Consider the following 26892-nt stretch of genomic DNA (forward strand, 5'->3'; position numbering starts at 1 on the left):
CTCCGAGCTCCCCCAGAGGGACTGTGGCATCTGGACCTGCGGTGTGTGGGAGGCGTGGTGTCACTCTTTTCTGTCTTCAAGTGCACTGCTTTTATGACGCCTCCTGGCTGTAGGGACTAGCCCGGTCCTTCTCCCAGGGGGAGGACCTGTCTTTGCAGGATTGCATACTATTCTTACCACTGGGTGTGTAGTACAAGGTTCTGATGCTTTCGGGGCTTCACATCTAACCTCTCCAGCTCCTGAGGATGGAAGTCTGTCCTCTTCTCGAGAGCCTTTTCTCTGATAGAGATTCATTCAGTCGCCATCATTGCTTTGAACTAAACTGCAAGTCCCAAGTCTCTAATCCAAGCCTCTCTCGCTGTAGGTCATCATGTCCATCCACTCTGGCTGCACATTTACATCCCCAGGCTGCTTTTTAAGAGCAGCTGTGCCTGGGCTGCAGTCCTAGCTCTTCTGATTTCATTGGTGTGAGGTCGGGGGTGGGGGGTTGGGGGGAAGGGACATTTCAATGACAAGTTTACCAGGTGATGGTAACAGGCAGTCAGGGCGGAGAACCACAGCTCCAGTACAGAAGGTCTGAAATTTGAGCAGGCATCCAAGTGACTTGAAGGGGTTATTAAAACAGATTTCTGATCATCAAGTGTGGAACGAGGGGGCCCGATCATTTATTTTTCTAAGAAGTTCTCAGCATGATGTGCACGCCACTGGTCCGGGGACCACACGCGAAGAACCGCTACTCTGATATGACCTAATTTTTTTTTTTTCACTCATCTTCAGTATTCCCTGGAAATAGAAGAACAGTTGGGCTCATCCTCAGTCCTTTACTTTCTTAATTGAAGAGCCCTTTCCACTCTATAAAACCTAGCATCTTCCAATATGGCATTTAATAAACCGTAAAATGGCAAGCTCTTCAAACCCTTCGTTGGCACTCATAAATCCGTTCTCCTGCGGCAGCGGGGACATGGCCGGTGCAAAGAGCTGACTTTGAAAACCCAGACCATCAGATGGGCTGTTCGGTTTCTACAGACACCCACTTCCCAAAATTGGAAATGAAGGAGAAAAAGGGAAAAAAAAATAAAAGGCTCCCAGGGTGAAAGTCCTGAATATTTTTTGTTTGCTCTCAGTTGTTAGAATCCTCTCTGCTTGATGTCAGAATAGCCATTCATTTTTGGGGAACAACTCACCTCCCCCCCACCCCGAGCAAGGATGGTATCTACCTGCCAGAACCACGTGTGGAAGTTTTGCAATTATAGTGCAGGATGCCAAGGTTCCTTTTTGGGGGAGGGGAGTGCATTGTATGTTTGGGGGGGGGGGGAGGAATGCCTGTCTTCAGAAGGCTGTCATTGTTCCCATAATTACACCCCAGCCGCAGCAGACCTGGCCTGAGGAAGCTGTTTGCCTGTTATGACCTCATTCACTGGAACCCCGGGTGGCCCATGACTCAGGGCAATGTGACTGCCTGAGCCTGGGTGTTGATATTTCTTTAATGATAGTGTTAAATTCCCTCACCCAGCTTGTTTGGGTCGCACTTAGCATACGAGAGAGACTGGCTCAGGTGAAGGATGACAGGTCTGATTTATCTCCCTGCCCCCACCCCCCAGGTGTCAACTTAGGTTACTTTGAAAGTCGGTTTCACGCTCTGCTCTGTGCCCTGCCGGCTGCTGAGGAGCTCATAAAATTTAAGTTTGCATCAGACCTGGAGGGACTGGTTTTCCACCCCCCTGAAGAGAGGCTTCTCCGTTTCTGGGTTTCATTCCTGTAACGGAAAGGCATGTCGCCTTGTACTCGCTTCCCAGTCGCCAGGCGGGCGGAGATGACTCGTGCGTGGTTCTGAAGAGGAGATGGCGTTGGCTGTGTCTGCATCACGGATGTAGAGAACGCACGGAATCCACTTTTCAGTAATAACCCCTTGGAGTCCATCGACCGAACCTGAGGGTTTCAGCAGAGCCCTCTCTTAGTGCGGACTGGTTTGGGGGGTCCTGATATCTGGGCTCATCACTGACAGGGAGGGATTTGCATGTTCTCTTGCTTGGGATGCCCTTCCCAGGCCCCACCCTTTCTGTGCCATTAGGAAGCTAAACTCCTTTTGGGTCCGGCTAGGATAATACTTCCTTTCTGAAATCTTCCCCACCCCCCACCCCCCACCCCCCACCTCCAGGCAGGTTTAAGGACTTCCCCCTCTGCATTGTCATAACTGTGGGTTCAGACTGATATTATAGCACTGATTGCTGTGCGACACGCCCCTGTGTGTGTCCCCTGCCAGGCTCTGAGCCCAGAGGCTCAGAGAGCAAGCCTCCCTTCCCCAGCTTCTCAGAGCCTACCCTTTCAGCCTGGCCGCTGACCAGTTCCCCCTTTCCTCTCCACCCTCCTGCGCCATCACAATTCTTTCGCTCCCTCACAGGCCCCGCACCGCCTCGCTCGTGGGCTGCGCGTGCGGGTGCTCTTGGCACTGCCGGAGCGCACCTCCTCCACTCTCCGCCCAGCTAGATCCCACCTAACCTTCAGAAGTCAGAGGAAATGTCACTCTCCCCCAGAAAGCCTCCTTTAATCCTCTTAGCGCTCCTGTCTTGTGGTCCCAGGAGCAGCTTACGGCCTGCTCTGTGTAGCACCTGCGTGTCATCCTCTGTGGACTTACCTGTCTGTGGGAGCCAGGAGAGCCCTGATGAGAGAGATCAACCCCCCCTGCCCTGCCCTTATCGGTCCTCCTGCCCCCAGGCGGGCACACAAAGCTGTCTGTTGAAGGAGTGAATACACGAATGAATATGATTTACCCAAATCAATGGCAGGGCCTGATTTCTCCCTTGCGTCTTCTGCTCCGAGTCTAAGAGGAGATGTATGCTTCTTCCTCTGTTTGCCTTCCTTGGATGTTGGGATCATTCAGTTTGTGACACATTATCCTCCTTGGTCTGTACGAGGCCCTTCCTTTCTTCCTGTGTGTGTTTCTTTCATCTCTATTTTCTGCTGCCCTTTCCTCTACCTCCCCCACCTGCTATGCTGCTATGAGCAATTTGTCCACATGCTGAATATGCATGTCTAATGTTTGGTGCATGTATTTTTATTTTTCCAAGTGAGAGGAGGGGCAATAGACAGACTCCTCCTTGTGCCCTGACTAGGATCCACCTGACAACCCACCCTCTGGGACTGATGCTCTGCCCACCCAGGGCCATGTTGGCATCTGAGCTACTTTCAGTCCTGAGGCAGAGGTTCCACGGAGCCGTCCTCAGTGCTCAGAGCCGAGGCACTCGAACCAATCAAGCCATGGCTGCAGGAGGAGAAGAGAGAGAAAGAGAAGGGGGAGGAGGAAGGGTAGAAAAGCAGATGTTCGCTTCTCCTGTGAGCCCTGACCAGGAATCAAACCCAGGACATCCACATGCCCGGCCAGTGCTCTACCACTGCGCCAACTGGCCAGGGCAGCATGAACTTCTTTTTTTTTGTTTTTTTTTTGTTTGTTTTTTTGTATTTTTCTGAAGCCAGAAACAGGGAGAGACAGTCAGATAGACTCCCGCATGTGCCAGACCGGGATCCAGCCGGCACGCCCACCAGGGGCGATGCTCTGCCCACCGGGGGGCGATGCTCTGCCCCTCCGGGGCGTCGCTCTGTCGCAACCAGAGCCACTCTAGCACCTGGGGCAGAGGCCAAGGAGCCATCCCCAGCGCCCGGGCCATCCTTGCTCCAATGGAGCCTTGGCTGCGGGAGGGGAAGAGAGAGAGAGGAAGGAGAGGGTGGGGGTGGAGAAGCAAATGGGCGCTTCCCCTATGTGCCCTGGCCGGGAATCGAACCCGGGTCCCCCGCACGCCAGGCCGACGCTCTACCACTGAGCCAACCGGCCAGGGCAGCATGGACTTCTTAATACACAAATACACACACTCGCACTTCCAGGCATGCCCCTCCCTTACAGAGGGCTAGGCGTTGACGGTAAAATGGCGAGAGCATCTTCAGCTCTGTTAGGGCCCCAGTGGGTGAAAAGAGGAAGGGGCTGCGGCTTGCACAGGGAGTAGTAGTCTGACTGGGGGTGTTCTCGGTCCGGAACCGCCTCGACCCGCCACGTGTGAAAGGAGCAGACTCCACAGCTCTGCACTCGGCCGCCTTCCGAAGCGCATCCCCCACGACCACCCCGAGGGCTACGCTTTCCCAGAGTCCTCCGCAGCCTGCCTCATGCAGGGTTGAAGGGAGGCTCATGCCTCCTCTTTGCATTACCATCTAATTCCCGGGAATCAATACCACCGTGCAAAAGCAGCAGGTTTTCTTCTAACCTATCTGCTCTCTCGTATTTTAAATAAAAGGCAGGCAGACGAGGCTGAAATTCTTTGTCAGTGGTGCGTTCCAAGCGGGGAGCGACTAATGAATCCCCCACCTTGAAGTCGAAATAGATCAAACCCTCTTGCGATGTCCAAGGCCATTTTCTTTATTCCCCTTTGCTCTTCCTCTGCCTCCACGGCATTAAATGTGCCTTCGCTAGGCCGATGGGATGACATTATGAGGTCGCGGATGGTGACATGTGGTACGCTGTCTTCCCCGGCACCTTCTAGCCTGCAGAGCCTTTCCCCGTAAATCATAATTGTTTCTGGCCACCACACGGCAAGGTAGGTTTTTAGTATCCCATTTTATGAGCGAGGAAGCCAAGCCTCAGAGAGAAGCCAGGTGACCCTCCCAAGGTCAGAGAGCTGGCGAAAGGTGGACATGCGAAGGAATCACCCCACCTCACTCCAAAGTCAGCGACCCCTGGCACACCGGTGCCTGCCACCACTTTGCACGCACACCTTCCCCGGCGTCGTGGCCTCAGTGGGGGGACGAGCACGCGCTCTGGAGTCAGGCTACCTTCGTGTATTCATCCCTCAGACACCGAGCGCCTGTCGTGGGCCCTGTGCTCCACGCTGGGGTGGAGGTGGTGAGCAGGGAAGGAAGACACCCCAGCTCCGCCTCTTCCTGCCCGGGGAACCTTGGGAAGACGCGATTTCCCCAGGCAGTCGGGATTCCCGGGAACCAGAACATGAGTGGAAACAGACAGCCCCGTACAGGGCACTAATCTGTACTTAGGGGGCGTGGCTTTCCTCCTCCCCTCACCGCTCCTCTTTCCTGGGCACCGCCCCTGCCCAGGCTCCTCCTCACACCTCCCTGCCAGTCTCCTAAGGGAACACAGGCCACGTGGCCTCTGGGGGAGTGGCAAACATGCACCGAGCCCAGGAAGGACTCTGCTCCTTCCCACGGGGGCGGGGAGCTTTCCCGCCAGCCCCGCAGCACCTGATGCTTCCGAGCCCGGTTTCCGAAAACGCAGTAGATGCACCCGCTGGAGCAAAGCCGTCCCCTGCCGGGCATCTGGACCTCCTAAGTGTCCCTGGAGGGACTGGAGGAACACTGCCTTCTCAGGGGCTCCTTTGGGGACCCAGGACTTCAGGACCCATAATAATCACCTGTAGCCTGTGGTAGGCTGGGGCCGGCACACACTGGCGCGCGAGAAGTGAGTGTTCAGTGTTAGGAACTTGGTGAGTTATTTGTTAAATAACTGCCATCAGTCAAAATGTATATAAATATCCATAATTAGATAAACTAAATTAAAACCAGAGGTCACAAGTAGATCCTCAAAATGCCTCACTTCCTAATGACCTGGCCACGCTCGATTCTCACATCTGTTGTGTGTGGGTGTGTGTGTGGTGGAAATGCTACTTAATGCTCTGCGAACGCCCGTCTCCTCTCGACTCTGAGTCCAGCGATGTCGCATTGGCAGCTTGGCACCCACCACGCGGGGAGCCCTCGCACGCAGAATTGGCGAACACCGTCTATCCAGGCCTTTATTATTTTCTTCCTCGAGAGCCAGCTGATAAAGATGCTGACACATCATCGCCTGGAACTCAAAGGAATTGCAATCAACAAGAAAAAGCCGAAGGCCCCAGGGGAGCTGCCTGTGCACTTCTCTTCTCCCCAGCAGCCCCGGGTCTGCCGCTTGTCTGCAGGCTCTCACGGGACCAGCAAAGAGGGGGTGCTCCAGGGAGGTCGCGGTGTTTAAAGCAGATTAGACACCCCAACACCCCACCGCGAGTAGAGATGCAGAAACAGTTTTCATTTGCAGCCACGGTTCTTCTTGACTGGCAACGGCTTCTTTCCTAGCAGTGCCGAGAGTTTGGAGGACTCATGCAGGCTCGTGAGAAAGAGAGTCCTGCACAGGTGAGGCGTGGGGACGGTGACTCGGTGCGTGGGGACGGTGACTCAGGCACCGTGGACTTGCTGTGCCTGAACCGGAGGTCGCACCCACGCAGCCGTGGGGAAGGCACATGGTACGGGGAGTGAATTATCTTTCCCCTCAGTCGGTTTTGGCCTTAAATAGGGTTTAAAGATGATTTTAAAAAATTCATTTTGGCCCTGGCCGGTTGGCTCAGCGGTAGAGCGTCGGCCTAGCGTGCGGAGGACCCGGGTTCGATTCCCGGCCAGGGCACACAGGAGAAGCGCCTATTTGCTTCTCCACCCTTCCGCCGCACCTTCCTCGCTGTCTCTCTCTTCCCCTCCCGCAGCCAAGGCTCCATTGGAGCAAAGATGGCCCGGGCGCTGGGGATGGCTCCTTGGCCTCTGCCTCAGGCGCTAGAGTGGCTCTGGTCGCAACATGGCGACGCCCAGGATGGGCAGAGCATTGCCCCCTGGTGGGCAGAGCGTTGCCCCTGGTGGGCGTGCCGGGTGGATCCCGGTCGGGCGCATGCGGGAGTCTGTCTGACTATCTCTCCCTGTTTCCAGCTTCAGAAAAATGCAAAAAATAAAAAATAAAAATAAAAAAAAGTAAAAAATTCATTTTGATTAGGCAGACATCCCAGTAGTCATTGTTACAAGGAAGAACCATCAATGGATTCCAAACTTGTTGGGCAAAAGTATGATGAGAAACAGGATATTTACATAGTCTCAAAGTATCTTCCCAGGGTATCCACTGATCAAGGACACGAGGAAAGAGAGAGTAACGTTCCAGCGGAGAAAGCTGACGTGCAACCACCCTAACCAAGTGATGGAAGGGGCGTCGCCAGAAGGACACGCATCAGCATCACGTGCCTCTTGATCAGACGTGCTGAGAAGGGCACACACAATACCACTTACGTGGGGAATCGTGCCCCGAATGCACAGCCTGGATCTCATCACCAGAAAGCGTTCAACAAACCACAACTGAGGGGTACGCTACAAGATAACAGACTAGTGCTCTTCAAAAGCAAAGGTCATATGAAAGATGACAGGAGTCTGAGGCCCCATCACATATTGGAGGGGACTTAGGAACCGTGACAACTAAATTCAATGTAGGGTCCTGAATTGGATCGTGGACCAGAAAAATGGCCGTTAAGAGGAAAACTGGCTAAATTAGAATAAGGTCTGTTGTTTAGGTCACAGCATTGTACCATCGTGAATTTCCTGGCGTGATCATTGGGCTCTGGTTATGTTACCATTAAGGGAAGCTGGAGGAAGTGGTACGTAGGAACTTTCTGTACAATTTCTGCAACCTTTCAGTCTAACATTTCAAAATAAAAGAGAAGATTATTTTTGATATATGTAAAGGAAGATTGCCCACTTGCAGGGAATGCATTTTGTGGGGGAGCAGTTTCCCCAAAGAACATCGGATGCGGCATGAAGGGTCGCTGATAGGGGAGGGGTTTCCTCTGCTTTTTTCAGTTAAAACTACAAAACCCACAGACAGATGGCTAGCCTTTCTAGAGGGTTCCATACTATGAACTGCTCCAATCGATCAGGAGGTGAACGTAACCTACCCAGTGAGCACGGTGGCCCTTTCTGGACTACACCGTGAGCATGCACTAACCCAGGACCAGGCTCTGGACTGGGAGTGAGCAGGGCAGAGGGGCCTGTCTTGGCCGGAAGGACCTCGGGGGCTATAGGAGTCTACCTGTGCTATTTGACAGCCCTGTCCATGGGGCTCGGTTGTCACCCAATCATCACTTGGCAGGCTCAGAACGTGGGTGGTCGGGCATCACTGCCCAGATGGTCCTTGGGTTGTTTATTCTCAGGAGATCCACCGGGAGAATTAAAAGACAGCTTTTTGTTGATGGTTGACTAGATCTCCCCTCAATAAAATTATTAATCCAACACATCCTGTTCTATCAGCACCAACTAGAAATACTTCTCGGGGTATTTTTCAGTATTTCTTTATATGCCTTGACCAGAGCTGAGAGGAGTTTGCCTGCAGCCTGAGCCACGAGGGCCCCTCTGTGGTCCCTCCCCTCCTGTCCTGTACCCCACACCCACCTGCCTCTGCCCAGGGCCGGGACCAGCTGAGGCAGGTGAGGCCCTGGCCCCGGGGTGGGGGCAAAGTGTAGCGGGCCGCCGCAAATTCAGTAATCAAGGAAAATAATATGCATTATGGTTCAAATAACCAATATTTTGATATTATATTTTGTTCACCATGCATATACTTTTTTTTTTTTTTTTAACTGGGACATTAAAATTGGTTTGTCTCAGTTATTGGGGTTTTATTTTATTTATTTATTTTTTGTTGTTGCCTCTTAAAATTTTGCCCTGTAGACTTGTGCCTCGACCTCTCACCTTAGTCCTGGCTCTGAATAGCGCCTTCCATCCACACCAGCCACCTGCAGGAGCAGAGCGGGGCTCTGGCACGTGAACGCGTGCCCATGGCAGGTGGCCGGCGTGGAGGAGGCCGCCTGTCGGTTCACCGCTCAGCCCCGCCAGGGTGCTGCGGAAGGTTTCCTGTCTGCAGGGAAGGAACCCTGGCATAAAAATATACGAGTTGAAAGGAACGGCCATTTACATTGAACCTTCCCTGGGCCAGCCAGCCACTTGCTCTCCAACAAGCATTTCCTACCTAATGTCTGAATTAAATCTTGCCGTCACAGTTGGGAGCATGAGTTAAAAGCCTGCTCAGCAGCGGGAAAAATAATAGCTGTGTTTGGTCCAGGTTACAGTTACTGCGGGGAACTATAACTTTTGATTTCCCCAATCGGTCCGAATGTAAATGCTTAAGTGGAAACGCTGAGTGAGAAAGAAGGTGCTTTATTTTCAAAGATGCCTTTGATCCACACACCTCTGTCCGTGGTGCCCCAGCCGTCACACGCAGTCTGGGGACGACAGCCAGGGACTGCGCCGGGCCCGTTTTCAGAACACAGCCCAGGCGTTCTAGAATGGACGTTTTCTCAGGGAGGTTTTTAGCTAGCTAGCATTAGCCTCAGAGGTAAACAATTGACTTTGCAGCACAGGTTAGAAGGTGACACGCTTCATTTCAGCCCAGTGTCTCCAAGCAATGTAACACGCTCAAGTTATCTTTGACTCTCTAATTAATACCTTTTTTTTTTTTTCCTAATGTGGAATTCAAACTCAACTTAGTGTTCCTCTCCAAACACATTTCCTACTGTTTTCCGCCGGTACATTGCATTCTAGGGAGGCCAGTCTCTCCCCCTGTCCCACCAAACTGTCATGTCCTTTCCCCTTTCTTTGTCATTGACCTGTTTCCTCCATCTGGAAACCATTCTTTTTTTTGCTTGTCCTGAGGGCCTCCAATTAGTGGTTCATAACCGGAAAACAGCCCACTGATGTATTTTGTTCAACTTTCCAAATTATTTAACAAAGCCGCAGTCCTGCTGCCTCCTGTTGTCTTCTGGATGACACTGGAGTCTCAGGTTTACGGTGCCGACCTCACCCCGTGAGGACCTGAACTGGGATTCCTCGGAGCCCGGAGCCGAACCTTGCCTTCCCTGAGAGAGAGACCCCAGCCGCCTCTCCCTCCCATTCAGAAATCATCCCAGGTCCCTCCCGCCCCAGCTGATCACTCTCCCTGCAGCATCCTGACACCTTTTGGTTTTATCACAGAATTTAGCACTCATTTATCTGCAGTCTCACTTTTGTTCTTGTCCTATTAGGCCTGTTGGCATATGTTGAAACAGGGCTAGCACTTCTTTGTTGTTGTTATTCTTCCTTCCTCCCTCCCTCCCTCCCTCCCTTCTTTGTTGTTGTTATTCTTCCTTCCTCCCTCCCTCCCTCCCTCCCTCCCTCCCTCCCTCCCTCCCTCCCTCCCTCCCTCCCTCCCTCCCTTCCTTCCTTCCTTCCTTCCTTCCTTCCTTCCTTCCTTCCTTCCTTCCTTCCTTCCGTGAGAGGAGGGGAGATAGACAGACTTCAGCATGTGCCCCAACTGGGACCCACCTGGCTCTGCCCATCTGGGGCCATGCTTGCAACTGAGCTATTTTTAGTGCCTCAGACAGAGGCTCCATGGAGCCATCCTCAGTGCCCTTGGCTGATGTGCTCAAACCAATCGAGCCATGGCTGTGGGTGGGGAAGAGAAGGAGAGAGAGAAAAGGGGGAGAGGGAGGGACGGAGAAGCAGATGGTCGCTTCTCCTGTGTGCCCTGACTGGGAATAGAACCCGGGACATCCATATGCCGGGCTGACACTCTACCACTGAGCCAACTGGCCAGGGCCTATTTTGTTATTTTTCAACTAAGGAAATGTCTTACCACCTCACAGAACATTGACTGAACACCTACTGTGTGTCGGGCACCATTCTAGGCCTTGGGGATACAAAGGGGATTAAGACAAGATGTTCTTTCATTCAAAACTACCTCCAAGGCCTTATTTCTCAGTGTCCCCCCAAGTCTGGCCTCTGGCCTCAGTGGTCGAGTCATTTCTCAAAGCTCACCTTGTCCTGTGCCTTCCTCTGTGGTTCACACTCCCCCCATTGCCACCATACACTCTCCCAGAATATCCAAACCATGGTTATCTTTTGAAGCCAGGGTCAATTCCCCTTATCTCTCACCCAGCCAGCCCATCCCACAGACATGTGTCCACCCCAGCCTCTTGGAATCTCGCCGTAGCCTATATTACTGGACATGCTCTCAAGTGGGTCTCCTCCATCTAGTTTACAGGCTCCGCAGGCATGGGGCTGACCCAGCCTTACATTTCTCCTCTGCTTCCACGCTGCCTGGGCAGAGTGCCGAACTCGGATCAGATGCTCAATAATTAATCTTCATGGTTTGATTGATCCTCTCATCTTCAGTTATTCTGCTTGAACACATGCTGACACTAATTTAATTTTTTATACTCAGCAGACCCTGATGAGAAGGGCAAATCTGTTGCTTTTACACTAAAGCATCCTCTGTAAAGCAAGTACCAACCTGGAGTATTGTTGTGCTCCCCAAATTGTTTCCACATCGGTTCAGAATTCTGCGTGCATTTTCCCACCGAAGTAATGCTGAACAATAACGGTGATCACCCTGTGTGGGCGTGTTCAACTCAAGGGTAACCGAACCTGGGGGCAGAGAATAGAGGCTCCCGTTCACTTGTCCTCATTTCATGGACTGTTCACAAAAAAACTGTAGGTTCACACTTTGCTCTCCTTCCAACTACGTGTTTCCTCATCTAGACAGTGAGCCCCGTGACTGCAAGCGCCACCTCGCTCCTGGTCACCGCCATCTCCTAACACAGCAAGCACCTGGCACAAGTCAGGCAGTCAAAAAATATCTGTTGATTTTCACTGAGTTAAATCGGAAGATTATAAACTTTGGAGACACACAGACCCGGACTCAAATTCCACCTTCACCACGAATTAGCTGTCTGGCCTTGGGGCAGTGGCATGGCCTCTCTGAGTCTCAGCCTATCTCTGCATAATATTTTGTTAGTCGTGACTGTCATGTGGATACTTCACGTACGTGTCTTTTTTCCTTCCGTCTTGCCCCCCCCCCCAGTATAATCCCATAACAAGTATTTGGTTAATTAATGATGTCTGCTTTTCGTGCTGTATTGGTTGCGGGGATGGTGACAGGGAAAGTGATATTTGGGTCTGAGAACCTCTTAGCAGCTTTAAAGAACATGTGAGTTCTATTTCCAGCTCCAGTCCTGACAGTCTGTGTGATCCGAGGCAGGTCGCTCAGACATATCTGTGAGAGAGTGATAAAGTTCAGTTATATTCAAGCTTATTTACCTAACTATCACTCATTTCAGGTGAGTGACTACAAATGCTCAGTGCTCTGGGGGTGGAGCCCAAAGGTTGAGTTTATTTGAATTTAATTTTGTGTTCTCCCTTAATTATTCATGCTTACTTTATATTTTAATTCATGATAGATCCGGGTTTAAAAAATATTACCGTGATTTGTGAGTCACACGTTAATGAATACCTGCTGTAAGTCAAACACTGTGTAAAGCACCTTATATACAGAAGTCAATTCGTTTTTTGGTTGTTTTTTTTTTTTTTTTTTACCATGATCCAGGGAATAAATTGTTATTATGCTCGTGTTGCCTATGAACAAACCGAGCCTTAAAGGAGTTTAAACAGATTTAGGCTGCACAGCAAATTAGTGGCAAAGCCAGAATTCAGTCTGTTTAAATCTAAACCTTTCTCCTACACTGCCTCAAAGGATATACAAAAACAGAGACACCCCCCCCCCCCAATGTTTCTGCCATGTTTAGCAGAAAAAGCAGGACACAAACTGTCTGCCTGTCGCCGAGGGATTTGCATGTAGAAGGACGTGAAGGGATCACAGCTGAATGGGAAGTCAGATACGTTGCAGGGTTGGACTTTTGGGTACATTATGTCATTTTTGTTTCTGGTAGTATCTGTGCAATATAAATAATGAATGTTTTTGAAGACTGTTCTGCATAAATTTAGGGGTATAATCCGAATGGATAAAGAGATAGTCGATTTTGTGAGACACTATAGTTTATCCTATACCTTTCTATGAAGGATGAGAAATGTGAAAACAAAGGCAAAGCTAGTATCTATTTTTTCAACACCCCCCCCCCTGCTTTGACAAGCATCACTGAGGTTGATTGGTAACAAAGGACAAAGAAGCCTCACAGAACCTTATGGAGAGACACTGGAAATCCAACAAGCAGGGTCTGGAAGCAACCTGGGTGCAAAGTGGAGAATTTCTTTTTTGTTTTCCTGTGAATAGAGCCAGTCTTTAGGGAACAGAAGGGATGCTGTCATATCTGGGAGCAAGGACTGACATGAGTCAGGGAAGGCTGGAGAGCAGCAGTCACAGTCTTCCAAAACACGCCCCCCCAAAAGACTAATTATTGATCTGCATGAAACTTGTTCTGGAAGACAAGTTACAGCACCTTGTCCTCTTGGTTGTAGAGTGAAAGAGGATGAGTAGGTGATAGTACAGATGTGAAGAAAGGGAAAATACCACCAGCAGAGAATAGAGAGCTTAGCACATCTTTTTTTATTATTATTGCATCAGACTCTGAATTGATCAGATGTAAAGTAAATTTAAGCACTCTTATTCACCCATCTTCCATCCCTTCATCCATCTGTCTAACCATCCATCCATCCATCCATCCATCCATCCATCCACCCACCCACCCATGGACACAGTCATTGCACACACTTGTTCAGGTGCTTAGTGATTACTCTGTGTCAGGCTGGCGCTACACTTTGAACATTCAAAACTGGAAGATGCCGTCCCCTACTTCCAAGGAGTATGAATAAAATTTTTTAGAAAATAAAAAATGAGAACCACCAACCCAGCCTAAAGTGAGGTGGGGGGTTGGAGTGATTGAGTCAGAAGAAGGCCTCCCAAAGGAGATCACAGGCCTGGGCTTTTTGACTGCTGAGTAGGAAGTTGGCAGGTGACACGGGGAAGGGGCATCTCAGACCCCAGGGGAAAAATCTGCTTTCAGAGGCATTCTGGTTGCTCTTTGTGGGAAGGACAAACTGGTCAAGACTGACTAGGTTAGGGCCTGGGAGAACTAAAACCTCACCAGACCCCCCGAAAGACTACACGACATCAACAAGCTGACTACAGTCCAGAGGGCGGTGAGTTCCGCTCCACGAAGACAGTGTGATCGTGGGAAGATTATCATCGGGACTCCAGGGAGTGGGTGGAAATCTAAGACAATATGAGCAGGGGGAGACTGATCCAGGCCAAGGGAAAGGAGTGGATAGGAAGAATGTATATACCTGACGTGGGCGCTGTTACACTGTATTCTTACTAGAGACAAGCACTCATGAGCGAGCCCTGCTTAGTGTAGCAGGCGCACCTGTCTCCCAGGGGACCCCGACAGGACTTTCTCAGGACATCCTCCCAGATCCCCCCCGCCCCACCCCACCCCACCCAGCTGTGCTTGCAGTCTTTTCTGAGCTTCCCTGGTGCTCTGTGATAGCTCTGCTTGCCCCCTTCCTTATTGTGTGGTGCTTCTCCTGCCAGCACCGCAGCAGCCTAGCACTCTTAAAAGCAGGCTGGCTCTGCCCCGGAATCCCCAGCTCTCAGCAGTGAGTATCCCACCTGGGCTGCATGTCAGAGTCACGTGGAGAACACTCTACAAGGAACAACACCTGGGCCTCAGCCCCAGAGACTTAGTCTGGGCTGGAACCTGGGCATGAGGGTATTTATATATTTTGAAAGTCCCTAGGTTGTTCTAAAAATGGCCGCCATGGCTGAGAATACTCAGAGAATGTTTCTGTAGATATTGATTGATAATGAACACTAGCCCGGTCATCTCATTTTTGGTGGGGCAGGGGTTTGGGGAGGAGCAGCAACCTGATATTTAAGCAGCTTCTCAAGGCTCTAAATTCACCCCACACCTAGGAACACGGGGAGCAGAGGACGACTTCTAGATGCTGTACCCTCCCCAGAAGAAAGGCAGCGTACGTCTAGGCATAAACACACAGATCTGGTGCGAGATGAATTGGTTGCACTAACCAGCCAGGCTGGGTCCTCACTGCTGGGAATACAAAGGGACCAAACAGTCAGAAGAAGGACTTTCCTCCTCGCTGCTGATTAGGGAAGGGCCGGAGTCATGGCTTCAGAGTGGGGGCACTGAGTACATTATGGAGACTAGAGAATAAAATGACCCTATTCTTTTCATTTAGAAGTCACCAGAAACCAGGGACAATTTGGAATAAATATATCAGAAAAAAAAGTAAATGAAGCAACATGAAAGCCAAAGACACACAGGGTGGGGGTTGGTGGGGAGAGAGAGTCCCTGCTCTGCGCAGCGAGGAGAGATGCCCTTGCTGTGGGGGCAGGGGTTCCTGTCCGTACAGGGAGAAGGCACGGCTTCTCGTTGCCTGCTTTCTGCAGAGGTGGGTTTCTGGAGAGGGCTTAGTTGTATCCACTCGGTACTGGAAAAAGCAACACTGAGTCTGAGTAACTGCACAGGTAGATCAGAGGATACACATTCATTCCTCAGATTTATTGTTCTTTTCTGGTCAATTCTGGTGCATTTAAGATTAGCCTACTTTCTCCATCCCTGCCCAGCAACAGAAAAGAGGCTAGAGGATAATATCTTAAAGCCTCCTGTTGAGGGTAATTTTTCTAAAGTTGTTTTCCCCCCCCCCCCCCTTGGTATAATTTATGCCTAAGCAGACTTATCAGACCGCTCAGTGAGAGCAGGCTCTGAATTCTGGCTGAGGCACAGGATTCTGGGATGTTTCATGAGACCCGCCTCTGAACTTAGATTTGTATCTGCCTGACTTGGAAGGAATTTTTGGAAAAAGAGTCCATTAGAAAAAAAAAAAAAAAAAAAAAAAGGGAGGACCGTAGAGGTTTGATATGGGGAGAGCCCGCTGGGGAAACTGGGTCAGTCATCATCTAGTGAGCTGTCTGATGTCTGTGTTCTTTCTCTGGAGGATGGCTGGATAATTAGGGGTACTTTCATGGTGGGAAGGAGGGTAGAAGATTGGGTATTTGTTTTTATTCCTCTCTTCCCCTGTCTAAGAACCCCTTAGTCATTTCTAGGGGGTCAAGTTATGTTGCCGTGGAGTTGAGGAAGTTTATGCCCAGAACTTTTCATTCTCTCATCCCAGGATGTCTAGGGAATAAGCCTTCAGTCAAAGAATGACATCCTAGGAATGGAACTGTACATATCCATAAACAGTGGAAGGTATATTAGGGAAATAATTTGGGGTGGCCGAGTATCACACTGGCGCCTTCTCTGCCTGTGGCTGAAGCCGGGATATCCCGGGCCTGGGGCTGAAGGCTGGTGATAAAACCAAGGCATAAAGTGAAAGGAGACAGAGGGGAAACGTGGCCCACCACTGGGATGGGAGACAGGGGAGAGCAGTAATGGAGGAGTGGAGGACGGTCATCGGGAAGCTGGGCATGGAAACCATATTTTCAGTGGCTTTCTGGATAAATAGTAGCAAAGGTTTTTACCACTGGAAAGTTTTCACCGCCATTTCTTATATGCCCATGGATGCATGTTTTAAAATATGTCGTCTCCGAAACAAACAGTGTGTATTAAACATTAGGAAATGTGTGGTCCTAGTTGGTTGGCTCAGTGGTAGAGCGTCAGCCTGGTGTCTGGAAGTCCCGGGTTTGACTCCTGGTCAGGGCACACAGGAGAGGTGCCCATCTGCTTCTCCACCCCAACCCCTCTTGGTTCTCTCTCTCTTTTTCTCTCTCTATTCCCCCCCCCTCCTGCAGTTATGGCTTGATTTGAGCAAGTTGGCCCCAGGTGCTGAGAATGGTTCCATGGCCTCTGCCTCAGGCGCTAAGAAGAACTCAGTTGCTGAGCAACAGAGCAACACCCCAGATGGTCAGAGCATCGCCCCCTAGTGGGCTTGCCTGGTGGATCCCAGTTGGGGTACATGTGGGAGTCTGTCTCTCTGCCTCCTCTCTTCTCACTGAATAAAAAAAAAAAATTGCAGATTTAAAGAAGGAATAATATATGTCTGCCACTCATAATTTTCTGACCAGTGGAGTTAAACAGAGTGCCTACCTATCATTTTTTCGTTCAAACGAGGAATCCTGACATTGTAATTAGCCAGTGTGGGAATACTAAAGAGGAACATACAGTTTCTGTTAAGCTTTTTGAAATATTACAAATAGTTCATAGAGCCCTGTTTTTACAAGGGAAACCTTAAGGGAGCCCATCACCCCTTGGCCATTTGGACATTTATCTCACTTGTGACATTTGGATATTACCAACAATACAAAGTTGCTGTAAGTAGCTGCGTATACAATGCGTGAGCCCTGCAGCCAAGAAGGCATGGGTTCAAATGCAGCCCCATAACCAATGGTTCTGTGACTTTGGACCAATTACGTAAACCTCAGAATTCTTTATCCGTAGCATGCGGAGAGGCAGTGTAGCAGATGGGTAAGGTCATTCTGTGAATTGAATGAGCTGGTTGTCCTGGCCAGATAGCTCAGTTGGTTATAGCGTCGTCCCGAAGCACAGAGGTTGCCGGTTTGATTCCCAGTCAGCTCGATGTTCCTGTCTCTCTCTCTCTCTCTCTCTCTCTTTCTCCTTCCTTTCTCACTGAAATCAATCAACAAAAATTTTTTAAAAAGTGATGTTAGCTATAAAAAATGCAATGGTGCATGTAAAGCATTTAGTATAGCATCTGTCCTATATTGACGGCTTAAAAATAATAAACAGTAACAATAACTAGGATGAATCTTACTTTACATCTTGAAATGGGATAATGCGCATCCCCTGGGTTTTCCCAAGGTGCACAGAGATAATAAATACAAGGGGCACAGCCCATTGCTGGCACATACAAAGAAGTCAGCAAGTGATAACTGTGTTGTGTATCCATTTCTCCACACACAATCCCATAGACTCTTCCTGTTTTGAAGAACAAAACACAAAAATAGAATGTCTGAGGCACATCTCCTAAGTGGCTCCAGCCAGTCTCCGTGCATCCGTATTAAGATGTTAGACTTACAAACCTTGGGAGGTTTTATTTTTTCTGCTCTAGGCTGCAGGTTGGGGGTTCCAGTGTATTTTTTTAAAAGCCCTACAAAGCAACTTATAGAACCTGAATGAAAGAAACATTTTTCTTGTAGCACAATCGGATATTTTTGGTTGCAGGCAATAGTTTTGTTATGTCCCCCCCCCCAGAGATTTTAAGTAGAAGTGGTTTTTTTTTCCATATGCGAATGGCACTAACAAGTATTTGATAAACAGAATAAAATTTTTCAAAGTTGTGCCTCTTAAAAAAGCATTAACCCATGTTGCCTTGTAATGCTCCTGCCCGTTGATGACAGCACCCCATCTCGTGAGCGCCAAGGGTCCAGGGCCAATTAGCATGGGGCGAGTAGTCCCAGGGAGGGGAGAAGTCCTCAGCCTTACACACAGGGCTGCCTGCCACGCGCCACTGCAGTCCCTGGGGTATATCCATTCAGTTGTCTATATGATTCCTTAGGTGTATTGACTGACTCATTGTTTTTTTATCCAGTTGGGAAATAGTTCTCTTTTCTTGATTATCTTAAGTGATTATTGTGCAAATTTCCAACAAGCTATAGCAAGTAAAATGATCCCTTTAACCTTACATCTCTACCTCTTCCCCCTCTCAGGGATACTATTGGTAATAGCTTGCCGGGCATTTTCCCATATTTTTGGACACAGAGAAATATTTTTCATAAGTATAAATGGGATTATATGACATATGGTAGGCTGTAGTCTCTTTTAACTGACTATATTAAGGATATCTTTCCAGATCAAGACATATCTGCTTTCTCCTATTCCATTGTGTGGATAAGCTGTCATTTATATAATAGGATCCCTGATTTGGGAACATTTATCTTGCTTGCTGCATTTGGATGTTCTAAATAATACAATATGCTACAATCAGCTGTGCACACAAATGTTTGCCTTATTGTTTATTTGAGGCAAATGTGCAGAAAGATTTATCATCTACAAAGTCCTGCCACATCCCTGCATGTCTGGAACCCTAAAACGTGGAGGCAGTGGTGGTAAGCCTGGAGCCGGGAGTCAGACAGACCTGGGCTGGAGCTTGGGTCAGTGCTTATACAGAGTGTGTGGTCCCAACCAGAGCCTCAGTATTCTCACCTCTAACTCTGGGATAGTGCAGGTATTTCCCGTATTTCATAGGTGCTTGCAGGGTTCCTTAGTTAATATATGCAAAGTACTTATAAGTGTGTGTGTGTGTGTGTGTGTGTGTGTGTGTGTGTGTGTGTGTGTGACAAACAGAGAGACAGAAAGAGAGATAGGGACAGACAGGAAGGGAGAGATGAGAAGCATCCATTCTTCGTTGGGGCTCCTTAGTTGTTCATTGATTGTTTCTCACATGTGCCTTGACCAGGGAGCTACAGCAGAGTGAGTGACCCCTTGCTCAAGCCAGTGACCTTAGGGCTCAAGCCAGTGACCATGGGGTCATGTCTACTATGCACTCAAGCTGGTGACCTCAGGGTTTTGAACCTGGGTCCTCTGGGTCCCAGTCCGACACTCTATCCACGGTGCCACCTCCTGGTCAGGCTCTAAGAGTTCTTAACATGTAGTAGAAGCTCAGCAAAGGTTAGCTCTCAGTTTCAGAACTAGCTATACGGATTCTCAGAACAATCCTGGTATTGTGTGTGCCATTGTGCCCAGTATACAGGTGAGGAAACTGTGCGCCTAGGGCAGGAGCATAGTTAGTGGCAGCTCCATTATCTCCGTGCAAGGAGAGACTCTATCTTCAAAATACCGAAAAACGCTGCAACAGAGGTTGTGGGGAGCCTACAGCACGCCTGCTCCTTGGCCCCATCCCCACACTTTGCATCATGGAAAGAGCATGGAATTAGACAGAATTGAACTTGGGTTCAGGCTTGGCCACCTATGAGTGAATAATTCCTGGGCAAGTTACCCAAACCTCTCTCTGATTCTCATATTTCATGTCTGGGGCTTCAGTGGTATTCTTTAAAAAAAATAAATGAGATTACAAGTTGCCAAGTCTCCATGCGGAGTTCTTGGCATCTAGTATGACCTTACGATTGTTAGGTCACAGCAGTGTCAGAATAAGAACCTCCCCCTTTTCCTTTTATTGTATTCTGCTACCACTGACGCAAACTCTCCCTCGCAGAGAAGGTTAACCCATGGTGCAAAGACTCGTGACTGCAGGAAGACATTGCCCAAGTCCCACCTGGGAAGGGGGAGGGGGCTGTCCGGTGAGCAGGAGAGGTGCAGATGATGGCGTACAGCAAAGCTGCTGCTCAACTTCATTGACCCCTCGGCCCCACCCTGCTCCTGCTCCTCTGTCCCTGGCTGCCTGTTGCTGGCTTTACACCATAAACTGTTGAATGGTAAATCAAGTCTTTAAGGATAGAAGCCAATTCACCCAAGAGGAAAGAGAACAGCCTTAAGCCTAGAACTGATGAGAAAATCACATGACCTCAAGAGGCCAAAGAAAGGGAGAGGAGGTGACTCTGCTCTCGGTGATCATTGTTACTGTCTCTTGAAAGTTGGGGTATTTCCTTTGTCGGTGTTTGTGGTGCCGTCGAAATAAAAACGTGGAGAAGACGTCTTATGTAGGAACACAGAGCCAAGAAAGACAGTGGCTGCTCCACAGTGCAGCAGCCTCCATGGTCAGAAGGTGCATTATTTCTCTTTGGTTAAAAAGGAAAGGTCTTTGAATTGAATGCTGTAGCGGTGACCCTGCAATCCTCATCTCAGCACTCGGTTTTCATTCCTTGTCACTGGTCACACGGCCTTGTGCCAACCCCCACCCCCATCCCGGTCTTTCTCAAAGCTGAAAAGCTTTGCTTTCTGTAAAATCAGGGTTCCACTAGAACTCTTTTCAAAATCTGACATTGACACAACATAGTTACATTTTTTTTGTTGTCATTTAACATTATCTCATGCACTTTTAACATTTCTGATTAAATGAGATCACTTATAAAACACTGAAGCATGAACAGTTAGGGTCGGCAGCCCTGGGAAGACGACAGAGGAAACATAGTCACAGATTTTGTTCCTTTTGGAAAACCTACTGAAAAAAAAAAAAAAAAAAAGTACAAGGAAGGTAGCTACCGTGTGGAAAAGTACTAAGCGATTTAGCAGACCCAAGAAGAGTGATTCATAAGCCAGCAGCAACTCAGAAGGCTGACATCTCATCTGATCTGAAGCAAAGATTTCCCCCAAAGTTACAGGAAGCGGCGGAGGCAGGGCCCCTGGAGGTGCGGGTGAAGGAGAGGAGCCCAAACGCGGAGGATCAGTCGCCCCGTCTGTGTAAGAAGCCGCCCGACCATATGGCTGACTCACTGGGGGTTCAGTCTACAAAGAAGGTCAGACACAGGGTCCCTGGACTAGGAGAGGCGTTAGGCGCAGTTGAGGGCAGCAACACCACGCTCCGAACAAGGTTTCAGTCTCAGAGCACAGTCTCAGAAGCTGAGCCTCTGGCGCTCTCCTCCCACTCGGCTCCTGGGACGCAGGCAGCAAGCTGCAGCTTCCGGGCGAGCGATCAGAGAACTCTTGTCTGTGGAATGCCACCGGCCCAAGAAGAAAGAGTTGTGTACGTGGGTATTTGAGTCTCTCCAACTAATTGTCCCAACCAAGATCACCCTGCCGTGAAGGTCACAGACCACGAGCTCCCCCTGCACGCTCAGAGGTGGTGACCAGCCCGGGGGTGACCAGCCCAGGAGTGACCCACACTGAAAAGTGACCATACCACCCCGGGGTTACAGAGAACTAAGGAAAAAACTCGAACATGAGAGAAAGAGGGAGAGAGAGAAAAAAACAACAACAGAGCAGACAGAAGAGAGGTGGCTTGGGGGAAACAGAGGCTCTGCAAGACAAAGCAAACGTCTGAAATAGGCAGAGAGAATCTTGTGAACTAGGAGAAGAAGAGGCAATTATGAATAAGGGGGAAAAGATAAGACAGAAAACGAAAGGGAATCTCTGATTTATTTTTCCTTTGGGGGAAACAAAAAGTTGTTCAAGAAATGGGAATTGCTCTGGCCAGTTGGCTCAGTGGTAGAGTACTGGCCTGTCGTGTGGAAGTCCTGGGTTTGATTTCTGGCCAGGGGAATTCTTCCCCCTCTCCTTTCTCTCTGTCTCTCTCTTCCCCTTCCACAGCCAAGGCTCCATTGGAGCAGAGTTGGCCCAGGCACTGAGGATGGTTCCATGGCCTCCATCTCAGGTGCTAGAAAGGCTTCTGTTGCAACGGAGCAATGGTCCAGATGGGCAGAGCATCGCCCCCTGGTGGGCATGCCGGGTGGATCCCTGTCGGGCACATGAGGGAGTCTGTCTCTCTGCCTCCCTACCTCTCACTTCAGAAAAATACAAAAAAAAGAAAAGAAAAGAAATGGGAATTTGTTTACAACTTGGATAGGACTCACATTTACATACCAAAATATTTTATACACTAAATATTGATCAAACAGAAATTATACTATAACTTTGTAGGAAGAGGGGAAGTGGAAAGAATACAGGTGCCTAATGGGGCAAGGAGAGCAACCAGGGAGAAAGCCTTGTCTTTTGTGGTGGAGACCTCATAGATACTGCCAGAAAGTGAACACATTTGTCTAAAGAAGAGGTAATCCAAACACGTTTTATATAATACAAAAATATTTTGGGCCACATAACCATTAGCATCAAACTAATAACCACATGTGCTAAAAAAAATTAAAAAAAAAAGAAGAAGCTCCTCTTGGTGCAGAACATGAAAGGCTCATGTTTTGTTGTTGTTTTAATGAACATTGGAGATTATTTCTAAACTATATGCATTTGTAACTTTGATAAAAATAAGCAGAATTTAACGTCACCACCATTCAGTCGTCAGTATTGCTTGCGTAAAAGTAGAATTCTCAAATGGTTAAGCATATCACTTTATGTAATTAGACAGTGAGCACATTTCCAAGTTTTATTTATTAGACCGGGGGGAAGATGACCAAAGAAAGAGCCAGTTTGAAAGTATGTAAGATTCTTGAATTTTGGGAGAGGGGATGCTTATTTTGAATTGTCCTTCGATATAAGGCTCATAAAATTTTTGTGGAACAACAGAACTATGACCTTTCACAAACCAGCGGATATCACACATTATCACTTTTCTATAAGTGAACCTCTGACTTTGCAGGGCGCTGATATTTCTGCTTTCTAATCAGTTGTGGATGCTAAAATAAAATTACATTTCCCAAGAGAGTAAGAGGGCTCCCAGTTGGGCTCATCAGAAATACACTATGAAAAAATCATGCAATCCTTATAATCCTTATTTGGCTTTCTTGCCAAGTTTTGAATCTTTTCCTGAACACTTGGTGTGTGTGTGTGTGTGTGTGTGTATGCTACATATATATATATATATATATATATATATATATATATATATATATATATATATGCTATATAAATACTACATATATAATATGTATATAAGTATATAAGTGTTCTTGAACACTTGCTATATATATATACATATATATACAAACACACACTACATATAATATGTATATAATAAGTATATACTTTAAAAATAGCCACAATAAAACAGTGTTAGTTCTAAGAAGATGCTCTGGTCCATCTGCTCTGACCTGACAACCCCTCTCTACAGGAAAAGGAGTTTTGCATGAACTATAGAGGTGTGAAAGCACCAAAGGAGGATTTTTCTATTTGGTATCATCAGAAGGGTTGAAAGAAAAATGGAAAAAGGGGATACCTTTTACATAATTTGATTCAATCTTGTGACATGCTGTGTCTATATATTATTACTTACAATAATCTCATATATGGTATACTCTATTATTATTATTCCGGAAATACTGTGGGAAATTAGTAATTTTAAATTGCATTCTACAAAGACCGAGGGCTGGCATAGGGCTTCGGGTGAGCCAATAGGAAAGAGGCTGCCCTCCCCGCCCCTTGGCCCCGCCCCCTGGCCCTGCCCTCACCCTACCTACCCACTTTGAGCTCTCCGTCTACTATGTTATGTATTAGGGCTTATGCATAAGATTGCCTTTAAAGAGAGGACTCCAGGTTCCTTGCAGGTATCACACACAGCTTATAATTATTAGAGGGGGAAAAAATCACTATAGTTCGCAGTGTGTTTAGGTTGGATGGATTAATTTTTTTGCCAGGGCCATAATGGGAAAACTTGACTTTGTCATTTCAATTACAAGCCACCGTTTAGTTGAAACCCAGAAGATACTTTCCTAGAGATTCTCTCTGCTTGCCTGGCACAGGGGCAATTAACAGTGGGTGATTGGTGGCTGCATTTTTACTGCTTAGCACAGGTTTATCATCTCGAAAGTTTTCCATTTGCATATACGCTATCCATCCTGTAGGTGACATCTCGATATTATCCAGAGTTTAGATTATGCATTGCCTTTTACCGCACTCTGCGCTACGTGCCGGGAATCCGCAAGCCGGGCCGGAATGCTGCTGCAGACCGAGGGGGATCTGAGTCGCCCTGAGTGCCGCCCACTGAGGGCCCACTGTGTGCCCACTCACCTGCATTTCTGCATGGAGTCCTCAAAGCAGCCTTTGGGGTGTCTGTTGTCCGCCACCTTTTACAAACACAGAAACAGAAAGACAGAGAGGAAAAGTAATTCGCCCTAGGTCACCCAGCTCAAAGGAGCAGAATTGAGATTCACACTCAAGCCTGTGTTATCCCAAAGCACTCGGCTATACCACCTCTCATGTTGAGACCTTCAAAGTGAAATGAATAAAACCAGACAGTGTTCCACTTCTGAATACCAAACTTCCTTCCCGCGCGGCCTAATTGCTGCTCTTTGGTTGAAGAAATGGCCATTTAAAAGAAGCAGAGGGCAGGCAGGAATGCAAGAGGAAGGGGTTTTATAACCTCTGTTGGGAAAGGAGGAGAGAGATGTAACCCTGGGGTGGAGGGAGGGGCATTAAATGGAAACCGCTGTATGAATTGGCAGTGGGTTTAGATTGATGAGATTGCAAAGGAAGGCAGAGGAGAGGAGGGAGTAATTGAATACATAGTACTAAAGATTTTCTAAAAGGGAAAGAGAAGATCCGAAGTGACTGAAGGCAGTTAGAAGTGAGCCTGGCCAAGGTCAGAGCCTGACCATCCCCTACAGATGGAGAGAGGCTGATGAGGCCCCATGATAGCAGCCAGAGATCTATATTTCTGTTCCAGTCGGCCTGGGTGAGTTTTGGGCAAGGAGCAGGCTCTGTAGCCAGACTGCTGGGTTTGAGTTGTTGTTTTTTTCCTTGACTCCCTAGCTGGGTGAGCCTGGACAAGTTACTTAACCTCTCTGGGCTTCAGTTTTCTCACCTGAACAATGGAGGTCATGATACTGCCCATCTCGTTGTGAGACAAGGTCACGTTTAGTAGGGGGTCATGTATTTAATAAGCACTCAAAAAAGGTTAGCTCTTTTTGTTGTTACCATAAGCACCACATTCACATGATACCAAAAAAAAAAAATATATATATATATGGCAATTGTAAGTTAGTTAAAGACACTTGAAGAAAGAAAAGAGAGAAGGAAGTCAGGAGAGGGGCTCACCTGCAGCCTCAGAGTATCAGGAGGAAAATACCAGATATGAGCAAAGCGCTGGATGGGGGGGAGGGGGCGAACTCTAGCAAGAGACCGAGGTCTGAGGGAGCACGAGGACTTGTTTGTATAAAGCGTATGCTTCGCTGGCAGCTCTGACGGCACAGGTTCTGCCGGGGGCTCCGGGGGGCTGGGGAGTGGGGGTTAGCCACAGGGCAGAGGAAGCCAGTCTGGGACGGGGAGAGAGGAAGGAACCTTTGGGCAGAGTGTCATCAGATGCCCCTTGTCATGGAAAGCATGTTGGAGACAGAGGGCAGTTTTCAATACACACATGTTTTTGCTTTTACTTACTACAAATCTATTTTCCTTTCACGGGTTACACTAAGAGACAGCCCACGGTTCAGCTGAAAGCAGCGAAGTTTAATAAGGTGCTGAGGAATCAGTGTGAGCGGTCACCTGCCTTTCTGTCCCTGTTTTTCTAGTGCTTTCTTTAGGTCAGGCTCTGGCGAGGTCCTGGACGCACAGGCCGTTCCCAAACCCGAGCCTGTGTCACCAGAGCTTCACAGTGTGTTGTGTCGTGGTTCTCAGCCATCAGAACAAGCCACGTGAAATCCATGAATTGCTGATGCCCTGGGTCCGGGTCCCTGTCAGGCCCATAGCGCCCCCTGCAGTGGGATCAAGCGTGCACATTTCTCCAGGATTGCATGTATCCCCCCCTCTGTTCACATCAACCCGGAAAGACTGGCCAGAAACCCTTCTCTGTTTTACAGATGAAGAAGCCGAGGCTCAGGGAGGTTAAGTGGTTAGTGAGGTCACACAGCGCAAGTGCAGAGTTGGCACTCGGACCCAGAGCTGCTGAATTCAGAACCCCAGGGCCTTTCCTCTTGGCCTGGACCACCCTCTCAGGTGTGCGCGGATGAAATTCCGTGCGGGAGCTGAGCATGTCATAGAAAGTGCACAAAACCTTGCTTGCCACAGCCCTGCTCGAGGCTCAGGGACTTGTATTTAAAATGAGCTGAACCTCATAAATATTGCAACCTGGCTCACCACGGAGATCCCCCACGGTGGATCATGCAGCTTCTACATGCAAGCACCCCACGGTTCCACTGTCCATCACAGAACCCCCGTCACGGGCTCCAGAGACACTGGCTCCTCTATGTGTCCTTCCGGCTGGGGGGGGGGGGACTTCCTACTGTTGCTGCTCTCTAGGTTATCTGGTTTGCTGTCTCAGCCTCTGCATCACCTGCCTAACCAATGCCCTGTGTGACAGTCCCTCCTTACTCCAGGTTAGATCCTGACGTTGACACAGGTGAAGAAACCGAGGTGGAGGGAGGTTGAGTAACTTAGCCAATGGAGGACAATAATTCTTGAGACTTGTTTGGAGGTCCTAGCAGGGGAGCACAGCTACTCGTATACCCTTGACCGAAGAACGGTCCTCTCCTCTAGCGGGGAAGGTCGTCCTCTTCGACCGAACGCGCAGCTTCGGGAGGGACGCACATAGAGCAGTGAGGGAGGAAGGGGACACCTGCCTAGCCAGCCAGATCAGCCGAATCAACTCTGGCGATCAATGGGGTGACAGCTGTCACAGCCAGATCGCCCTCACATCCAGGACAATAATTCTTGATTGAGCTCCTATTCTAAATCAAAAGTTTCTGATTCCAGCGCTTCATCTCGTATTCACTGACTTATATTAAGATGGTTAATGGAGTTCCTGGTGTCCAGTGCCTGGTAGTGATGGTGATGGAGATACGATGACAGTGACCGTGACGGTGATGATGATGATGATGAT

The 26892-nt window shown here is 48.7% G+C and overlaps 1 protein-coding gene across 2 annotated transcripts in view; it reads left to right on the plus strand.

Moving 5' to 3' along the window:
- DOCK2 (dedicator of cytokinesis 2) overlaps positions 1-26892 on the plus strand; it is a 401087-nt gene that overhangs the window by 148196 nt on the left and 225999 nt on the right. The window lies entirely within an intron of this gene.

Source organism: Saccopteryx leptura, chromosome 6 (assembly GCF_036850995.1).
Source record: "Saccopteryx leptura isolate mSacLep1 chromosome 6, mSacLep1_pri_phased_curated, whole genome shotgun sequence".
Taxonomy (NCBI): domain Eukaryota; kingdom Metazoa; phylum Chordata; class Mammalia; order Chiroptera; family Emballonuridae; genus Saccopteryx; species Saccopteryx leptura.